The sequence below is a fragment of the Gracilinanus agilis genome, chromosome 3 (genome assembly GCF_016433145.1).
Source record: "Gracilinanus agilis isolate LMUSP501 chromosome 3, AgileGrace, whole genome shotgun sequence".
Taxonomy (NCBI): domain Eukaryota; kingdom Metazoa; phylum Chordata; class Mammalia; order Didelphimorphia; family Didelphidae; genus Gracilinanus; species Gracilinanus agilis.
This window is the reverse complement of record NC_058132.1, coordinates 398,282,251-398,300,675: the sequence shown is the minus strand read 5'-3', so window position 1 is coordinate 398,300,675 and position 18,425 is coordinate 398,282,251. Positions and strand designations below refer to the sequence as shown.

The window sequence follows — 18,425 nt, the reverse complement described above, 5'->3', positions numbered from 1 at the left end:
TCCAGTTCACCCTCCACACAGTTGACAACAATACTCCCTTGCTCAAAAAACTCCACTGGTTATCAGGTAAAATCCAAACTTTCCTGTCAGTTAAACCCTTCAAGACCTGGATCAGAACCTTTCTTTTCATGTGATTTCACATTGTTTTGTTTCGCATACTCTAATTCTAGTTAAACTAGTAACTTTTCATTTTTTTAGTAAATATTTTGGGATGACATCTATGTATTTGATTTCTCTGTCCCTTAGACTCCCAGCATAATCTAAGCTTCTCAGGGGGAAATTCTATTAAATTTTTTTTTCTTCTTATCTCTCCAGGAACAAACACAATGTCTGGCATATAGTAGGCACTTAATAAATCTATTGAATCAAATTCAAAATGGCTTTGACTGCCTAAGGAAAGGGGTTGTTGGGCATAATACTACATTTTAAATTCAATTTATAAATAAAGTTCAGTGGGAATGGAAAACCAAAACTGAAACTGAAAATTTTTCAAGATTTCATATCCAGAGTCCTTTGTGACATTCAAGGATCTCTAAAAGCTTCAAAAACACTAGTGTGACAACTTCTCTGGTTGGAAAGGAACTGGTATAACCAATCAGCTGCATTTGGCTTAAGGAAAAACAGAGGTACTATTTGTTCCTGCTCATACAGCCAATTAAAATAGAATCTTAAAGTTTCAGAGTTAGAAAAGGATCTGAGACATCTCTAGCTTTTACAGACAGGATACATTCACTCAACATCATAGACAGAGTAAGTGACAGACATAAGAGTACAACTCTGCTCTCTTTCTACAGTAGGAGACATGATGGAAACTGTGTTGCAGGGGTCGTCAACCTTTTTGGCCGTGAGAGCCATAAATGCCACATTTTTTAAAATGTAATTTCGTGAGAGCCATACAGTGCTCACAATGCCGCTCCTGTAACAGCGCCTGAAAAAAAAATTGACTTTATGGCTCCTTCAGAAAGAGCCATATCTGGCCCTCAAAGGAGCCAAATATGGCTCAAGAGCCATACGTTGCTGACCCCTGCTGTGTGGGGTAGGGGGGAGAATGCTCAACTGGAAGTCTGAAGACCTGGGTTTGAATCCTGTCTGTGTGTGTGACCCCTACTGTGTGACTGTAAGCAAATCAATTAAAAAGCTTTCTTAACTATAGAATGAAAGGTTCTTACTACAAGTCATCTAAGTCTCCTTTCATCACAAATTAAAATTATCTGTTGTTGAGTTTTTATTTTTTTTGTCGAACATTTCCCAATTACATTTTAATCTAGTTTAAAGCCTGCTTACTGGGGTTTTGCTGGCTTGTAGGAGAACAACTTGTCAAGAGTTTGACCCCCTCTGGACTAGATCATCTCTAAAGCCCTTTCTCCTTCTAAATACTATGATCCTTTGACTAAGAGTCAGGAGGCCTGGGCTTCAATAAAGGCTCTGCCCAGCTTTGTAGGACTATGGGAAAAATCACCTAATCTCTCCTGGTTTCATGTTCCTCATATATCAAATGGGGCTGCTAAATCTTGTCCTACTAGTTTTATCAATCAATCAATCAATCAATCAATAAACATCTGTTAAGCACCTACTGTGTGCCAGGCACTGAGTTAAGCACTGGGAATACAAAAAGAGATAAACTGACAGCTTTTGCTTTCAAGGAACCAACAATCCAATGGCAACAGCCAAACAAAATATATACAAAGCATGCTATATACAGGATAAATAGGAAATAATGAATAGGCAAAAGGCTCTAGGATTGAGGGACTGGGAAAGGCTTCCTGTGAAAGACGAGATTTTATTTATTTATTTTTATAAATCTATGCCAACACTTGAAAAGGTTTTCAAATTCGCATGCCCAAATTGCAATTTCAAGCTGCCTGTACTACCCCAGAGAGTGGAGGGAGGAAGTTCTCTCTTTGGGTAGCTGGATAGAGAGTCAGGGCATGCAAAAAATGTCCTTGGGTGCTGGGAAGAGGGGGAATGGAGCAGTTCCCTCCATGCCAGCTCTGCTTCTGTACACTATCCCCTATTTCTTATTGTTGATATTGAATTGTTTTCAATCATGTCCAATTCCCTTTTTCTTGGTAAAGATACTGGAGTAGTTTGCCATTTCCTTCTCCAGCTCATTTTATAGATGAGGAAACTGAGGCAAATAGGATTCAGTGACTTACCCAGGATTAGATAGTTAAATAAGTGTCTGAAGCCAGATTTGAACTCAGGAAGCTGAGTATTTCCTGACTCCAAGTCCAGAGTATGTTATCCACTGCACCCCCTACCTGCCCCAAGGAGGGATTTTAGTTGGGATTGTTATGGGGGTCAAATGAGATAATGTACATAGAAGCCATTAGTAAGGTGCTGTATGAATGTAAATTATTTTAGTGGCAAGAATCAAGCACTTAGAAAAATAAATATGGCTTTATTAAATTCCTACTATGTGCCAGGCCCTTTGCAAGATACCTGGGACACAAATACAAAGGTCTGTGCCCTCAAAGAGCTTATGTTCTAATAAGGAAAAGATACCAGCTAACATTTATTCTTTGCTTTAAGTCTTGCAAAGTGCTCTAGTGATACTTATAACTATATAATGTATGCTTTGTAAAATACATATATACAGACGTTATCTTGTTTGAGCCTCCCGACATCCTTGCTATGTAGATGTCATTATTAACCCCCTTTTGCAGATGAGGAAGCTGAGGCTGAGAGAGTAACATCTTCAGGGTCACAGAGTTACTCAGTATCTATGGAGGAATTCAAATCCAGGTTCCCTAGTGAGACAGGGGAACCAGAGAAGGGAATTTCAGAGTCTAGGCAGCTAAAACATTGTGAATGGCACCCTGTGGCCACAGTGTCTATTCTTTCTAGTAGAAGTAGGAGTATTTGGTCTGATTATTGTTTCCAGAGCAGGAGTAAAATGTAGAAAGTGAGAAAGTTGGTGGGGTAGATGGGGGTGGGGGGTGGGGTCTTAGAGGATTGAGAGCCAGGCCTAGAGATGGGAGGTCCTGGGTTCAAATCCGGCCTCAGATACTTCCTAGCTGTGTGACCCTGAGCAAGTCACTTAACCCTCATTGCCCAGCCCTTACCACTTTTCTGCCTGGGAGCCAATACACAGTATTGTAGTATTGATTCTAAGAGAGAAGGTAAGTTTAAAAAAAAAAAAAAAGGAAGAAAGTAGTGGGGGTGGGGGGTGGGGCAGGGCACTCGGCAGCAGGGCAGATAGCAAAATCCCTGGCTGGAGAGGCCCTGGCATCCCGGTGGAAAGCTGAATATCATGGGGAAAGGATGCCTTTGTGAGACTGTGTGTGGGGCGACACCCGGGCGCGCGCACACACACACACACACACACACACACACACACGACACACATCTATGTGCCGTTTAAAATCTCTTGCCCTGCTTTAAAAGATCGAAGCGGTTTAGCAAAGAAAAGGCAGTGATTTAGATAAGCTTCAAAAAACTCCAAGCAGGGCATCCATGGCATTATTGCTTCCATTTTTCCACTGAGTTAGCAGCAGAGGCATAAACAGGTTAGAAGACCTGCCAAGATCGCGCTTCCAGTCAGGGGCAGAGCTGGGTCTAGTTATGCAGCAGCTGACTCCCGGGAGCGCCTCTGGCTGGGTGGATCCAGTCACCGGCCTAGGGCCACCAATTATTCTGGCAAAGGACAGAGAATCTGTCATTAAAGCTCTCTCAATGGCTGAGCAATCGATTCTTAAGCCCCTGGCTGGGTCCCACAGGGTGGTGGGGATGACGAGGAGAGCCAGCGCTTCCAGAAAGAGATGGCAGACAGCCTGGGTAGGATGCTGTTGTTTTATCAGCAGTCTTCGGGGAGCATCTTTAGGAGCTAGTATTTCTTGAACCCAGCAATGAATGGCCTTCCTGTTGCGAAAACCACAGGAGGGAGAGATGCAAAGCACTCCCGAAAGGCACCCTCCCCAGCCCGATTTATGAACCATCAGGGCTCCCCAGAAACGTGTGCCTTATAAAACAAGGGACACGTAAAAAAGAAATAGATTCTCTTACTCTGTTAGGAGATGGGGAGGTCTTTTCTCCCTCCCCACCCTCACCCCTCCCTTCCCTTCCCTTCCTTTCCCTTCCCTTCCCTTCTCTCTTTCCCCCTCGGTCTCTGATTGTCTCTATCCCTCTCCCTCTCTCTCCCTCCTTCTCTCTCTCTCTGTCTCTCTGACTCTCTCTGTCTCTCTCTCCTCTGTCTTCCCCCCTCTCTGTCTCTGATTCTCTCTCTCCTCTCAGTCCCTTTCTGTCTCTCCTTCTCTGTCTCTGTTTTTCCCTCTCTGTCTCTGACTGTTTCCCTCTCTCTCCCTCCTTCTCTCTGTGTCTGTTTCTCTGTCTCTTATATCTGTCTCTCTTTCACAGTCTGTCTGTCTCTCCATCTCTCTGTCTGTCTCTGACTCCTTCTCTCTTCCTCTTCTCTCTCTACCCCCTATGTCTGTCTCTCTGTTTCTATGTCTCTTTCTCTTCTCTCTCTGTATCTCTGCCTCTTTCTCTGCCTCCCTTGGTGTCGCTTTCTCTGTCTCTCTTTGTCTCTGTCTGTCTCTCTCTGTCTGTCTCTTTCCCTCTCCCTCTTTCCCTCTCTATTTCTCTGTCTCTAATTCTGTCTCTCTGTCTCCTCTCTCTCTGTCTCTGTCTGTCTTTCTCTTTCTCTGTCTGTGTCTCCCTCTCTCTGTCTCTGACTCTTCGTCTCTCTCTCTCCCTCTCCCTCCTTCTGTTTTTCTCTCTCTCCATTCTCCATCTCTCTCTCTCTGTCTCTGTCCCTGTCTGTCTTTCTCTTTCTGTCTCTGTTTCTCCCTCTCCCTCTCTCTGTCTCTGTTTCTCTCCCTCTCCCTCTTTCTCTGTATCTGTTTCTCTGTCTTTCTCCTTTATGCCTCTCTGTCTCTGTCTCTGTTTCTGTCTCTGACTCTGTCTCCTACCCCCAACCCCTCGCTCTTCTTCCCCCACCCCCACCCCTTACCCGCCTTTCCTCCTCCTCCTCTTTTCTTCCCAGAGCTACTGCTGCAGGAAAAACCTGACCTAGTCTGTACCAGGAAACGTTCCCCTGCACACTCGGATGCACAATCAGTCCATTGTTAAGTCCTCTACAATACCTCATCAGTGAGCACAAGCGCTATAATTAAAAGTAAATCCCGCTCAAGCTCTTTAAAATAGGCTCTAATTTAATTGGTGCATTTAATCTATCACTGTCACTCCAGGCCAACCAGGGGAGAGAGTCTCATCACAGCAGGAGGCAACTTAAGAGTTCTCTCGGCAGGGGGTCTCCCCCCTTGGGGCATTTAAGCAGCTGGGTGTGGACAGGTCGGCACCGGCCTCCTGACATGGCTCTTGAGAAAGGAGGTATGGGAAATGACTGGGCCCTTGTGGGAACTCCTGGGCGAGCTGCCAATGGCTGGAACGAGGTTTGACTGTCTAGAATAGATGGTCTAATCTAGTGTCACCCTCCTCAGTCAGGCAAAAGAAGTGCTGTGCCTTCTTAGACCACCACAGGTGTGCCCCCAGCTGAATTTCTCTTGAGTTCTTGCTGTAGTCAGACTCCAATTGTGCCACAGAGCAAGGGGATATGAGTTTTGTGGATTCTGCTTCTGTGGGATGCCCATTTTAAAATAGGGTTTAGATGAGAGTGTGCACATTAAAACATATTTCTGTGTGATCTGGAGCTTTATCAGCAGTGCAATCATGGGCAAAATTGATGAAATCAGGGGAAATATTTCTTCTACTCCATTTCTCTTTTCCCTTTGTTCCCAAATGAAAGCCTTACCGCATGTTTTAAAGTGTAATCTGCATTATTAACATTTCTTCCATCCCTTTCTTAAGTCTATACAATCAGCAAAATAATAAATCAAGCTCTGATTTGTGGTGTTTGTGGATTTCCGAGGTATAAATGCTCACGTTGAAGATTTACACAATCAACTGATCTGGGTAAGAGCTGGCTTCAGTACATCCCTGTTCCCTCTAAATAATAATATCTAGCATTTATCCAGAGGTCTAAAGTTTGCAAACTAATATCTAATCTATCTACCTCTCTCTCTCTCTCTCTCTCTATCTCTCTCTCTCTCTCTCTCTCTCTCTCTCTCTCTCTCTCTTTCTGTTTATCTTTCAGTCTATCTGTCTATCTATCTATCTATCATATCTGTCTGTCTGTCTGTCTCTGTCTATCTGTCTGTCTATCTGCCTGTTTGTCTATCTGTTTATCTATCTTTCAGTCTATCTATCTAGTCATCTATCTATTTATCTATCTTTCAGTCTAGCTGTCTAGCTGTCTATCTATCTATATCTTTCAGACTACCTCTTTCAGTCTATTGATCTATCTCTCTATCGTCTCTCTATCATCTTTATCTCTGTTTCTATCTGTTTATCTATCTTTAGTCTATCTATTTATTTATCTCTCTTTCTATTTATCATCTTTCTCTGCCTCTCTGTCTCTATCTCTCTGTCTAGCTTTCTATTTATCACCTTTCTCTGTCTCTCTTTTTCTCTTTCAGTCTATCTCTCTATCATCTCTATTTATTAACTCTCTGTCTCTGTTTTTGTCTGTCTGTCTGTCAGCTATCTACCTACCTATGTACCTATCTAATCTCTCTATCATTTAACCCTCCCAACAACCCTGGAAAGTAAGGGCTATTATTATCCCCATTTTATAGATTAGGAAACTGAGACTAAGTGAAATTAAAGTTACTTGCTCAGAGTCAGACAGCCAGTAAGTATCTGAGGGAGAATTTGAATTCAGATCTTAACACCAAGTTCAACAGTCTATTTATTGAATGATCTAGCTAGCTAGCTACCTACTTCATTTATTCAAGTGCCCAGTGCCCTCTGATTGTTCTGGGGTTCCACTCTTCTACCTCACACAATTCTTCCCTTTGGGGCAATCGTAAACACCTCAAAATCATCCTTGGACAAGCCCCTCAGTCTATTTACCTCCCCTTTATTCCATTTTCCTGGTCTCATTCCCCTCCTCTTTCAACCAAAATTCTCATTCTCAGAATGACCTGGTGAAGTAATTTTCCATCCTGTTATCCTGATTAACTTAATGATGCAACATTTATTTACATTTTAAAAGAAGGTCTTGAGGTCCAGGGGTTCTTAACCTGTTTTGGCAGTCTAGTGGAGCCTATGGACTCTGAAATTAGGTCATAAAATAAAATACATAGAACTACAAAAGAAACCAATTATTTTGATGTATAGTTATAAAAACATTAAAAAAAAAAAGAAAAACAAGTTTCTGTCCCTTCGGGTTAAGAATCCCTTCCTTAGCCCAAAGGAATCCAAGTTCTAATGATAGAAATTCTAGGAAATGGAACAAGCTAGTTGGTAGATCTTCTGGGATATGTGGATTTTATATCCATAAATGATATTACTATTACAACAAGAACAACAACAACAACAGTAACAACATCATTATCATCAATAACAGCAACAATTACCACCACCACCACCACCACCACCACTACTACTACTACTCTACCATTACCACTTCTTTAAAAAATTTTTTCTTTATTCCAATAATAAATTTACACATAAGTTTTCAAATGTTACATAATTCATGTTTTCTCCCTCCCCGCTCCCAGAGCTGACAAGCAATTCCACTGGGTTATACATGTATTATCACTCAAAAGATATTTCTATATTATTCATTTTTGTAGTAATCTTTTAAAACCCAAACCCCAAATCATATACTCAAATAAACAGGTAATAAATCATATGTTTTCTTCTGCATTTCTACTCCCACAGTTCTTTCTCTAGAGGTGGATAGCATTCATTTTCCCAGATTCCATGGGATTGTCCTGGATCATTGCATTGCTATAAGTAGCGAAATCAATTACATTTGATCTTTGCACAGCGTTTCAGTTTCTGTGTACAATGTTCTCATGGTTCTGCTCATTCATGTCCACCCTGACCCATGCGTTCAAGCAGTTGTTTTTCTTATATGTTTCCTCTCCTGCAGTCCTTCCTCTGAATGTGCGTAGCATTCTTTACCATAAATCCCTCAGAGCTGTCCTGTGTCATTGCATTGCTGCTGGTACAGAGGTCCATTACATTCGATTTTACCACAGTGTATCAGTCTCTGTGTACAATGTTCTTCTGGCTCTGGTCCTTTCACTCTGCATCAGTTCCTGGAGGTCTTTCCAGTTCACATGGAACTTCTCCAGTTTGTTATTCCTTTTAGCACAATGGTATTCCATCACCAGCATATACCACAGTTTGTTCAGCCATTCCCCAATTGAAGGACATGCCCTCCTTTTCCAGTTTTTGCCACCACAAAAAGTGCAGCTATAAATATTTTCATACAAGTCTGTTCATCTATGATCTCTTTGGGGTACAAATCCAACAATGGTATGGCTGGATCAAAGGGCAGGCAGTCTTTTATAGCCCTTTGAGTATGATTCCAAATTGCCAGCCAGAATGGTTGGATCAGTTCACAACTCCACCAGCAATGCATTAATGTCCCAATTTTGCCACATCCCCTCCAACATTCATTACTCTCCCCTTCTTTCATTTTAGCCTACTACCACCACTTCTAATCTCATCTGATCCTCACAATATTCCTGGAAGGTAACTGCTATTATTTTTATCTCCATTTTACAGATGAGGAAACTGAGGCAGCCAGCTGTTGACTTGTCCAAAGTCATACAGGTTAATTAAGTATCCAAGGCTGGATTTGAACTCAGGTTTTTATGATTCCAAGTTCAGTATTTTATTCACTTCAATACCAGTATATGAAGTAGGTGGCTGCCTGTTCTACTTATAGGTAATAATAATAATAGTGCTTGCTTTCTCTCCCTCCCTTCTTCCTCCTCTCTCTCTCTCTCTGATTCTCTCTCTCTCTCTCTGCCTGTCTCCATCTCTGTTTCTGTCTCTTTGTCTCTGTCTGTCTCTCCCTTCCTTCCCCCTCTCTAAATATATATATATATATATATACATATATATATATATGNTATAATAATAAGCACACTACTTATTCTCATTGATTTGTGGTGAATGCTTGACAGAATGTAAGTTTCTTGAAGACAGAAATAGTTTGTTTTTGATTTAATACTCTCATCATCAGGCTTCAGTGCCTGGGACGTAGTAGGCACTTTAAAAAAACTGTTGAATTGAAAGTTCTCAAGAAGCTCAAATTACTCTAAAAGGTGAGTAGTTCAAAGAGTTGTTGTTTTTCAGTTATGCCTAACTCTTCATGACCCCTTCTGAGGTTTTCTTGGTGAAGATACTGGAATGGATTGCCATTTCCTTCTCTAGCTCATTTTAAAGTGGAGAAACTGGGGCAAATGGTGTCTTGCCCAGGTTCCTACAACTTTCAAGTGTCTGAGGCTGGATTTGAATTCAGGAAATGGAATCTTTCTGACTCCTGATTGGGCACTTAATCCACTGTACTACCTAACTAAATCTCAATTGTATATCCCCTATTGACTTGAGCCATTTTCCCATGTATCTTAGTTTCCACATATGTGAATATTACTGAATCTGAGATTCTTGAAGACACTTTTTATCTCTAAATCTTGTGATCCAACTATCACTAAACTTATAGAAAGTGGATAATGTCGAAAGAGAACACCAAAAATAGAGAGAAAGCATATGTTTCGTGGAATTTGAGGTGAAAGTGTTTTAGTTTTTTGAGGAAATGTGATAAAGGATTGAGGTATGTCTATGAGAGGTCAGTGTTCCATGGATGTTTTGACTGGAACACTTTCAGTTAATAACTTATAGGTTTCAATAGTTTAAATTTCAAAGTATAAAGTGAGTAGTGACCTCAAATATATTCTACTTCTTTTGCTCATAGTCAAAAGTAATTATTAAATAACTGATATATGTGATTTACTAAACTCAAAGGGCTATATAAATGCCAGTTTTTATTAGTATTTATTGTTGTTGTGGTTGCTGATGAATTTATGGTTTTTCAGGTGTTGTTTGGCTGGTCGCCGTGATTGTTGGATCTCCCATGTGGCACGTACAGCAACTGGAGGTATACAATACAAAGCTGCTCCCTTTTGGAAATCTTTTTACTCTCTCTCTTGCTGTGAAACTCTTGTCTATTCTCTATATTTTGAAACATTGCTCAGGCTCTTTTATATTTTGTTGGGAATCTGCCAGGAAGCTCAGATAGGAAGGAATCATTCCGTAATTGTGGTTGTCAAGTGTTTCGTTCTGCTTTGCTATTTCTTTTGGTTTGAAATTATTGGTCAAAAAATAGATGCTTAAGTCTGTATTTACCCAGTTCTGTTCTCTGAGAGTGCTTTTGCTGATTCCCTATTGCTATCCCCATATCTCTAGTGGAAAACGGTTTCTCTTAACTAGTTCTTTTGCCCATTTATTATTGCGATGTTCTAGCGACCTTTCCTGGCTTGTTTATATTTTGCAACTAAAAATTCTAAAACAAATTCTAATTGATTGACTCCATATTCTAGCTGTTTTTCTTTGAAATTTCCCTGTAAGATTCTAGATCCTATCCTCCATAGCTTCATAGTAATAATAGCTTGTATTTCATTACATCTTAAGGCTTATAAACAATTTTGAGTATGGTAACCCTTTAAAATAGACATTCCAAGGATTAGCTCCATTTTGAGGTCATAAGATTTGATAACTAGAGGACCTCCAACAGAGAATGTGAAAGATTGTGCTGTTCTCTGTTTCTCTTTTCCCTGGGTGAATAGAGAGCTAATTCCCAAAAGCAGAGCAATTGAGAGAGAGCTACCTCCTATATCTATTCTGTTGCATCACATACTCCTAGTCACATTTCTCCTTACTTTTTGGCTGCTCTGAGTGTTAAAGGCAAAAATTCTATTTTCTTTATTACAGATAAAACATATCAGGGCCAGCAGAGTTGCACTTACTTCCACTCCAAATTATCTCCCTAAGGAATGAATTATTTTTTCCACTAAAGGACCTTGCCCTATTAGGAAGAGAAAACTTCTTTCTTTATCCAGACAAAAAACTCATTGTGGCCTCCTCATTCTGTCAAGATTGTCCATTAGAGGTGAATCTCAGACTTTCTGCCCTGTTAATAGCAGAAAACCACCTACTCAACTGAGTCACTTGACTGGTTTTGGGGACCACTTTACTGAGTCCTGTGCATTGCCTGGAGCTGGGTAGGAAGGTGGGAGCTATTATATACTTTCACTTACTGTCTGTCCCCACCACTACTCCCTTTCCATCAGCCAGAAGTAACTTGGTGACATTTGAAATTATGAACTAGCCAAGGATAGCTGAAGAAAGAAGTGCCTCTAGTGTTGAATAGCATCAATGCCCACCATAAGATTGAGAACTAGAAGGGGGGCATCAGAAATTCATTGCAGTGATCCTCAAAGAGGATGCCACAAGTTTTGCTAGAGGTGTTAAGAAACTTTTCCCTGCATCCCAAAGCTTCTATATTTCCTGTCCCTCATCTGAGATGCCCATTGCTTCCTCCTCTACCTACCTTGTTGTCAGGAAAGTCACAGTCCAGTTCTTTCATGGAGGCATGATGATTGTGTGAATCCTGAAGAAGCCATGAGAGAGGTAGGAATGGAGAAAAAAAAGTCTGGGTATACTCGAGGTCTAGGCAATGAGTCTACTGGCCCACACTCTGTTTTTAAAAAACAACTTAAACCCTTGGTGTGCCAAAAAAAAGTGTGATAATCACTGATCCAACTCCTGCAATTGCAGAGAAGGAAACTGAGGCCAGAAAAAGCATAGTGGAAAGAGCATATTTATTGTCCTAACAATGACACCACATCACCATCCCAGAGAGGCAGCCTCACCTTCTTGACCCAGGTTACAAGTGTATTTACTTCTCAAACCCTAACATAACTGGACCTTGAAATTATTGCAAACCTGAAAGGGCTTCAGCGTCCACTGGAGATGCAAAGTCTCTTCATCATTCATGACCTGACACAAGTAGCAAGAAGGATGCTACAGGAATGGGAATACACAAGCTATTCTAAATCCACTTGGATAAGCACAGTCCCATACTCTGACCTTTTCTCTACTCAGAGCTCAAGAATAGATGTGTGACTCAAAGTGATTTAAAAGTTACAAGACCAAGATAAATCTTGATAGAAAAGAAAAATCGAGAAGTTATATGACATAGTAGAAAAAGTGATGAATTTGGAGAGAAAGCACCCAATTCAAATCATACTTCAGTCTCAATAGCTATGTATGCATATCTTGGGTAAGTCACCTATCTTTTCTGGGTCTCAGTTTCCTTCTCTGTACAATGAACATTTTGACCTTGATGACCTATACTTTTGAACTTGATGACTTATATGATCTCTTCCAACTCTGAACCTATTATCCTATGAAACCATGATTGGTTGTGGTGGGAAGTACCTTAGTGAAAAAAACATCATTCTTTGATCACTTTGATCATTAGAAGGGAAATTTATTAGTATTTTTAAAAACCATTAAATTGTAGGAGATAGAAGCAATTTTCTTTGGTATTTCAAAGCAAATAATTGGATTTATGTTTTTTTGGATTCTGCATACTGATTCCTTTTATTCTTTTATAGATTAAATATGATTTCTTATATGAAAAAGAACACATTTGTTGTCTGGAAGAATGGAGCAGTCCTGTCCACCAGAGGATTTACACAACATTGATCCTCATCATCCTCTTTCTGCTGCCTCTTATAGTGATGCTTGTCCTTTACAGTAAAATTGGCTATGAGCTCTGGATTAAGAAAAGAGTGGGAGATGCTTCAGTTCTTAAAACTATTCATGGAAATGAAATGTCAAAAATTACCAGGTAGGTGTATCAACAGCTTTGTTCCTATTTAAGAGATGTTTGCATAAATGTGGTAATTATTAAAAAAAACTAACGTTGATAGGATTCTTAGCATATATTATCTTATGAGAATTCAATGATTGAAACTATGAAGTGACATTTTCTCCCCCCATCCCATTTTATAGATGTAGAAACTGAGGCTCAGAAAGTTTAAGTGACATGTTCAGGGTAACAGAACTCAGAAGTGTCAGAGGCAAGATTTGAATCTTTCTTTCCTGACTCAAATACAGCACACTAGCTACTATTCTGGGGGTGCCTTTCAATTTAATTGAACTGTTGTAAAATGAATAAATGTTTTTGAATTGAATTTTACTAAGACAAACCCGAGGCCCCAACCCTAGGGATTTAGGGATTTGAGGATGAATATTTTTGCCCACATATACCAACACTATTTGTCACTTTGCAGTGGAATCTTCATTCTTTATTAGTCTTCAGTTCTCCATAGTCACTCCTCCAGATGAAAACCATTCCTTCTGAATTCCTTTAACAGTCCCCTCTTCTAATCCAGTTTACACTCTCCCTCCCAACCTTCCATATCACTTCCCACTCAGTAACCCTACTCTTTTCCTAGTTAATTCTTAGTTCACCAAGTTTCCTGAGAGGTCACTGGATAGGATTATCCAAAAGGCTGGTTTCTAAACCATCAAGGTGAGGGGGGGTAGGGTGGGACATTGTTTACCCAATAATTTTGTCTATCGGTGGCCCTGGTACAAGTACATGGATATATGATTGTTGACTGAGACCAAAACTGATTCTTCCTGTGAGGACTTGAGTAGCATTTGAGGAATGGTGAGTGAGAATTCTAGGCCCACATGGCCAGCTAGCAGATAAATATTCTGATTTTCAAAAGAACCAGGAAAATGACAATAATAATTGTAATGATGCATGGATTTGCAGTTATTCTGAGTCTGATTGCTCTTTTCCTCCTAGGAAGAAGAAGCGCGCTGTCATCATGATGGTGATGGTGGTTTCCCTCTTCACTGTGTGCTGGGCTCCTTTCCATGTAACTCACATGATGATGGAATACAGTATGTCATTTTCATTTCTAGTTTTAGAATGATGCCATTCCATTGCCTCTGATCATGAGTACATTAACAACAATATAATGTAGAATAAATAGTCATTAAAGACTGGTCCTATCACCAAGGCAGAAAGCATTTAATATTTAACACTCATTCTTTCCCCATTCTTTGAGAAATACTAGATTATTGGGCCAAGGGACCTGGGTGGTAATTAAGCTACATTCTTATAGCTAGGACGTGAAACATCACAGATACTATTGAAGGTCCCAACACTCTTCAGGCATACTAATTGAGCATTATATCTTCCAAAGTCAGTCATCCAATTTAGAAAATGTACACATTATGAGATCTAAGAGATGAAAATTGTCCTAATTTAAGTCCTGGTTTGAACCTGGTGGATGTTCCAGTGTCCTGGATTTCAGCCAAAGGCTTCTGTACTTTATTTCTTATAACCCAAGACTTTATTTCTTCCACATTTTTTTGTTTTTGCTCTTACAACCTAATGTTCTATTAATATGCCAGTGAACATCAGAAAGGCATACTCTTTAGAGCTTGGAGCCTTCAGGCTGACCTAATTGGAATTGATTATAAGCCTAGACTTGGGACAAATGATGTCATATAACCCTTGTGGCCAAGGATCTCACATGGCATAAAGAGTATGGATTGAATTTGAGGGATTTCTTACTTCTTTTAGGTTATTGCCTTTCTCCATTTATTAGGGTACCTCATAATCTCATACCACCACAGTTATTGTGAAAAATCATCTTTGCAATCATTTGACTCAATGAAGCTCAAAGAATGGACTCATTTCTTTATAGGTTAAATAAAGCAAATGAGGAAAAAAGGTCGCACAATGTGATAGAACACTGGGTTTGGAATCAGACGAGTCATCTTCATGAGTTCAAAATTGGCCTCAGATACTTACTAGCTATGTGATCCTTCACCCTGTTTGCCTCAGTTTCCTCATTTGTAAAAATGAACTGAAGAAGGAAATGGCAAGTCATGGGGTCACAAAGAGTCCATCAGAACTGAAAATGACTCAGCAACAACAACAAAAGTGAATGAGATTCCTCAGACTTCATGGGATATGATGACCCCTGTCTATAAGGACCCTTCCCAAGAAATCTGAGTAATGTTCAGTCATGCCTTTGGTAGTCTCCCAAAAAGAATTGCCTCTTATATGCTCCTCAGTATGATTCTCCTATAGAAACTCTTATGGTTGACCTTCATCAGTGTTCCACTCATTTCCCAATTCCTTTGGACAATTTCACAGTATAGCATATTGCTTTCCCTGCCATAGATGGAGGGAAATGAGCAAGAATTACTCATTCCCATTTCCTACTGTGGTTCTGCTACTGATCAAGTTCCCAGTACCTCTCTCCAGCAGATGAGATTGGCATTCTTTGCCATTCCCATTCTGTGGTGATCCCAGAAAGTAGTCTACAAGCTATAGGAAATATTCCAGAATTGCCTTATCTTGGCAGAAATACTTGGCTTTTTGCATCCATCCCACTCTCAATTCTGTGACTTACAAAAGAATTTCTAAATCATATCTTCATGGATCTTTCTCAGTAGCTAGGAATACTCGACTCCCTCAGTACTTCTACATGTGGTCCCAGCTCTAATATCATATTGGGTCAGGGTTGACTGCTCACTCTAATGCTCTTGCTTTCCCAATATCAGGACAATGGATCTCCTACCTGCATTTGGGACCCCCTTCTATATTGCATCTATAATGAGGCCTTTTAATTATTTTGTGTCATGAACCACTTTGGCAATCTGGTGAAGCCCATGGAACTTTTTTCAGAATATTTTTTTAAATTCATAATTGAAGGAGATGCTATATTTAGTTAGAGGTTGGTGAAAATAAAGTTGCAAATGTTTTCCTATCTAAGTTGATGAACCTCCTGAAATCTGTCCACAGACAATCCATGAACGTCAGATTCAGAAACCCTAGAGTAGTGATGGCAAACCTTTTAGAGATGGAGTGCTGGGCCCCGCCCTCACTCCACTCCCTTGACCAAGTGCTGTACCTACCCACCCTCAGAGACCATGTGCCATGCCCCTCCCTCACCACATGTTGGGTATGCCCTGTCCCCTCTTATCCCACACAGGGGAGGGAGAAAGTGCTTCCATTGGGCTGCTGAGCAGAGGGGCATGTGATATGAAAAAATGTCATCAGGCACGGTGGAGAGGGGGAAGGGAGCAGTTTTGTCTGAGTTCCTCTGCCTTTCTAATGACAAACTCTGGAAGTGGGGGTGTGTGAGGAGGGATGGTTGTCAAATACCCACAAAGAGCACTCTGCATGCCATCTTTGGCACCAGTGTTCATGGGTTCACTATCACTGCCTTAGAGAATCTCAGGAAAGCGTTTAGTTTAATGCTGCCCTCTCATTTGACCCTTTAGGTAACAGTATGAATTATTCAGATTACCTGAATCTGTTTTCCTTGACATATATGATAGAGGAATGGGAAAGTGAGGGGAAGGCATGTCAAACTCTTCTCTAATATCCCTTTGCCAGGAAGAGAAAACAAATTTGCAGCCTCCCATGTTACAGACACATTTTTATACAAGGTTTATAAATTTTTAAAAAGTCCATAAAAAAATCTTCCTATTAAGTCTACACGATACTTTATGGTCTGGTGGAAAGAATACTGGATTTAGAGCCTCAAATCCTGGTTTTGAGTTCTACTCTGACATTTACTAGCTATATGAATATGGAAGTTACTTTTTCTCAATCTCAGTTTCCAATCTGTAAAAAAAAGGAAATTGAAATAGATGGGTAGTCTGTGTCCTTTCTGCACCTCAATTCTAAGCCACTTTAATATTTAATTTCAGAGTTTTGTGATTTAATCAGTGTTTCTCCCCACCCATTAGTTAAGTGTCTTCATAGGTTGCTATGAATCATTTGAAAGTATGGTGTGGTGGAACAGGTTTCAAAATGGACCAAGTATGACAAATAAAAACAAAACTTCAAACTTGGCCGAGTCTAAATTACCTATAAGTAGGAAGTGGAGTTGATCAGAGTGAAGGAAGCATGGTATATAGTGGGCAGAAAACTGCTAGGGAAGCTTGAGTCCTCACAAAATAAGGCAATTTCCTTCTACAGAGATAATGATGGAGCCAGAAGAGGAATACTATGGTGCTCTTACCTTGCATTCAAGAAGTATATTACTGCTTACAAAGTGTTTTCTTCACAATAATTCACAAATGTGTTTTTCCATTTTGTGACTGAGGAGTCTGTGGCCTAGAGACCTATATGGGCTCACAAAGCCTGTGAGTTGCAGCACCCAATAGTGAGATTTTTATCTTTTGCCACTTGGACTAATGCTCTGTACATCAAATCAGAATATCTTTTGTGAAGCTCAGAAAATGATCAGGGGCATTTTGTTGATGAGCCTACTCAGATAAAGATGTATCCTAAAATGATTACTTCTCTTTCCAGGTAATTTTGAAAAGGAATATGATGATGTCACCATCAAGATGATTTTTGCTGTTGTGCAGATCATTGGCTTCTCCAATTCTATCTGTAATCCTATCATTTATGCTTTCATGAATGAAAACTTTAAAAAGAATTACCTCTCTGCCATATGCTTTTGCTTCATCAAAGGATCCCTATCTCCAACCAGGAGGCGGGGCAGGCTGAGTCATCGTAAGGGTGCAGTGGAGGAAGTGAGGAGAGAAGCCTTCAGTGATGGCAATATTGAAGTCAAATTGTGCTAATTGTCCCAGAAGCTAATAGAAAGCTCCAAAAGCTTCTCACCCTACTTAACTCTGACCTTTCAGAAAACTCTGTATTTGGAAATGAACATTAATTGCAATTCACATTTGGCACTTCTGTGCATTATACAAAATTATTTTGGATAATTTCCATTTGGAGGAAAGAGAGGTCAAAAGCTTTTTGTCAATTTTGAATGTTATATAGGTAAAGTGTTTAATGGGGCTGTGAATATTTTGATTGTTATAGCATTGAGGGTGGAATAGGAATATATCTGAAAAAGCTAATGTTTCCAAAAGTTGTTTAGAACACTAAATACATATTTTCATGTGATGTAAGCAGAATTGATTTTGTTGGGTTTCTTAAACCTGGAACCATTTCTTTAAAAGATGGGTACTGGATTAGTTGAAAAATGCCGTAGTATTATTGGGGTAGAAAATCATAGATATCTGGTATTAAGCATAGCTTTCCATTAAAAACTCTTGTTTTAAAGTTATTGAAAAGAGATGTGAAAGACAGAGGATTGCAAAGTAATTTTTAGTAAAATCATTAGCTATGTCCAATTAAATTAATCCATGTCAATTCTAATCCAAATGAACTATGCTAATTGTAACACTAGAAAAAGATGGGAGGGATAGAAATGATGAAAAATGAAGAAAATTTTACTTGATCCATATGTACTTGTCTATGTTGAGAGCATATATTTCTGAGTAGACAACTCTAGAATATACCTCAGGTGTCCTTGTCTTAATCTGGTATAAGTTGGGGGATGAAGCGTTACCCCTTAGAAAACTCCAGCTGATTTTCTGTTGTGGGCAGGAGAGACCCTCCAGGTGCATCTTAGGCTTTGTTCTGAGAGAGTATCCCCATTTCCAAGCCAGGAGAATTTGGTCCCACATAGCCTCAGCTGCACCTTGAGATACCCTTTCTA

General features: G+C 40.0%; 1 pseudogene; it reads left to right on the top strand.

The window, feature by feature from the left end:
* Positions 1 to 5,312: 5,312 nt before the first annotated feature.
* LOC123241621 lies at positions 5,313 to 17,591 on the top strand (annotated as a pseudogene).
* The last annotated feature ends 834 nt before the right edge of the window (positions 17,592 to 18,425 follow it).